Here is a 3,405-nt window from a genome sequence, read left to right on the forward strand (position 1 = left end):
TGGAATCTTTCCTTTTTTAAGATCGAATTCCCAATTTTGAAGTTATGAATGAAAGCCTGAACTTTCTAATTGGTTCCTTTTCTGTCTGCGTATTCAGTTGTACATGTAAAAGGCATATGCTATTCTTGGTAGTAGACTAGTAGGGATGGCTTGTCTTTAGTTCTTTATAGTTGAGCATGGCCTCAACAATTTCTTTCTTCTGTCAAGATGTTAAAAAGCATGAAAATAAAAATAGCCCTCCCTATTTTGTGCCCTTGAAATGGTTATTGTCATATTTACATGACAGATTATCATGTAGTTTTCCAAAATGGAATTGTTATGTTATTCAAGTACTTGTCATATTTTCCCAGTGAAAAATTTAGTATCTAACTTTATTTAATCTTATTTATTTATTTGCAGTACTGAAGAATTAACCCAGGTCCTCAAACATGTTAGGCAAGTGCTCTACCACTGAGCTATAGCCTTCCCCACTTTTTAAAAAATTTTATTCTGTAACAAGATCTTCCTAAGTTGCCCAGACTGGCTTTGAACTTGTGATCCTTCTCCCTTAACCTTCTGAGTAGCTAGAATTATAGGTATGTGCCATGCCAAGTAGTCTTATTTATTTATTTTGGTACTGAGGTTGAACTCAGGGGTGCTCTACCACTGAGCTATACCTTAGCCCTTTTTTATTTTTATTTTGAAATAGAACCTCACTAACTTGCCCAGGCTGGCTTCAAAGTTGTAATCCTCATGCCTCAGCTACCCGAGTCACTGAAATTATAGGTGTGTATTTTTTTATAAATACCTTTTGTCCCAATAAGGTATTCATAGAAAAACAAATTTGAGTTTGTACATTATATTAGATTCACATACCTCTTTTGTCTACTTTAATCTGAAATTATAAGTTATCATTCAAGACCTTACCCAGAGTTAAGCAACCTTGATAAATTTACCATTTTAGAATATGGTTCTCATACTCAAGATATTTAGAAATATCCCAGAATTAATATGGGTTAAGAAGGCTATTAATCAAATGCACAAGAGGCTAACTTGTAATTTATAAATATGACTAATTTACAAGTCAGTATGATCATTATCTTAGTGTAGCCAGTGTACTTGAAGCTCCTGTGTTATAGCCAAAAGTCACTGATGAGCAAGGAAAGAGATTGAAGCCAAGAGTTGCCTATGTAATTGAGACTTGTAACAGTGTCAAGCTGATTCCTTGCCACAACAGAACACAGGAACTCAGGAAATCCAGAGTGATGGGACATGCCTCCCTGATTAGTACTGTGTCAGTGCCAGAAGTTATCACTAGAGTCTTAATGTTAGTAAATATGTTGATTCCATATTTAGATTATTTGCTGTATTATTTCTAGCTTGCTTGGCCTGTTACTTCTAGCCCAATGAACATTTACTTTTTAAAATAATTTTTCCATAACTTCATACTTAGAAATAAGTTACAAAAATACTACAATGGGGCTGGGGATATGGCTCAGTGGTAAAGCGCTTGCTTTGCATGTTCAAGTCTCTGGGTTCTATCCTCAGCACCACATATAAATAAAGTTATTGTGTCCAACTGTGACTACAAAAAAATAAATATTTTTTTAAAAAATAGTATTTTTAAAAATACTACAAAGAATTCTTAAATACTTTTTATCCAGATGTGCTAAATTTTACCTCATTTACTTTCTTTTCCCTTCTTACTAATTATTTTTTACTTAACCATTTAAGAGTAAGATACAGGTTGGGAGGTTGGGTGTAGCTCAGAGTTAGAACCCTACCTGGCATGTACAAGGCCCTGTGTTCAGTTCCCTGCATCACAAAAATCAAAAGGTAACATACAGACACAATGCTTCTTTACCTTCTTAAGTATTTCAGTGCTTACCTTCTCTAAAAACAAGGAATCCTGTAATCACAATGTAATGTTCAGAATCAGAAAATTAACATTGACTCAATACTGTTATCTAATCAGGAAACTATTTGGAGGTTTTGTCCCAATAAGGTATTTATAAAAAAAAACAAATTTGAGATTGTACATTATATTAGATTCACATACCTCTTTTGTCTATTTTAATCTGGACCAGTTCCTAAGTATATGTTTTATGGAAATGACATTTTTAAAGAGTTCATGCCAGTTATTTTATAGAATGGCCTCAATTTGGCTTTGTCTCGTGTTTTCTCATGATTAGATTCAGGTTATGCCCTTTGGCAGGACTACTCCAGAAGTCATGCCAAATTCTCAATTCATTATATTAGGGGACATGTGCTTTTAATTAGTCCAGATGTTCCCAAATCTCCTTGGGTTATTAGCTGGATTTCTTTCATAAGGAAGAGCTTCATAGGAGTGTGGATGCTAGGATTTTTTTTTTTTTAATGTTTATTTTTTAGAAGTAGTTGGACACAATACCTTTATTTTATTTATTTATTTTTATGTGGTGCTGAGGATTGAACCCAGGGCTTTGCACGTGCTAGACGAGCGCTCTACCGCTAAGCCACAACCCTAGCCCCAAGGATTTTTAATCTCATAAGATTTGTTAATTTTCATTGATTTAAAAAAAATTCATTTCAATTTACAGATACTGAAGTTTGCTCTTTGATGTGCAGGTCTGAATTTTAAAATATATTATGTAATCAAAATGGAGAACAATTCTAACATCACCCCCTCCCTTCCCCCCACAAAATTTACTACTCCCCTTTTCTTTTTTTTTAACAATTGATAATCAATTTATTAAAACAGTTGACTTGGGCATCTGCAATGGTGATTTCGACCTTCACTCCTGGCTCAATACTGATGAAAGTAATCTGTTTAACAATCTCAGAAGGACTGTGCAAGTCAATGAGTCCTTGTGGATTCTCATCTGGAAAGGATCCCAGGTCTTGGAACCTTCACCACAAGATGTTTTTCTTTTAGTGATCCTCAAAATCTTAGTAGGCATGCAAACAGGTCCTTTCACTTTGAGATTCTTTTCCTTTATGCCTCTGATCAAGTCAGCATATACTTTGTCAAGCAATTTCACATTTCGGCTGCTAAGGATAATTCTAATATAATGAATCACTATCTGTTCCATGGGTGCCTTTCTGGTGTCTTTAAATGACATGACTGTGGTGCAGCTTCCTGACCTACTTGTTACTCGGCGAGAGAGAACAGCAGTGAGTCAGGAGCAGAAGCTGGCAGCATGGTGCTCTGCTGCACTCAAAACCGTGTTGCTTTCAAAAAGGCTACCCCCTTTTTAAGCCTTTTCCCTGAGTTTCCTTGGCAATTTCTAATCTTATTTCTTCCAAAATAATATGGCTTTCTGAATTTTTTTTTAAATTTAACCTTGAGATTCACCCAAAGTGTTGTATATATCAAGAGTGGCTCCTGTTTATTTCTGAATCATATTGAATTGTACAGATGTATCACAATTTATTCTTCTGTTGAGG

The 3,405-nt window shown here is 34.9% G+C and overlaps 1 pseudogene across 1 annotated transcript; it reads right to left on the reverse strand.

The window, feature by feature from the left end:
• Positions 1-2,688: 2,688 nt before the first annotated feature.
• LOC308653291 (small ribosomal subunit protein uS10-like) lies at positions 2,689-3,080 on the reverse strand (annotated as a pseudogene). The gene has a single exon. The product of its transcript is annotated as a small ribosomal subunit protein uS10-like (transcript).
• Positions 3,081-3,405: the final 325 nt, after the last annotated feature.

Source organism: Spermophilus citellus, assembly GCF_964194105.1.
Source record: "Spermophilus citellus genome assembly, chromosome: 7".
NCBI lineage: Eukaryota > Metazoa > Chordata > Mammalia > Rodentia > Sciuridae > Spermophilus > Spermophilus citellus.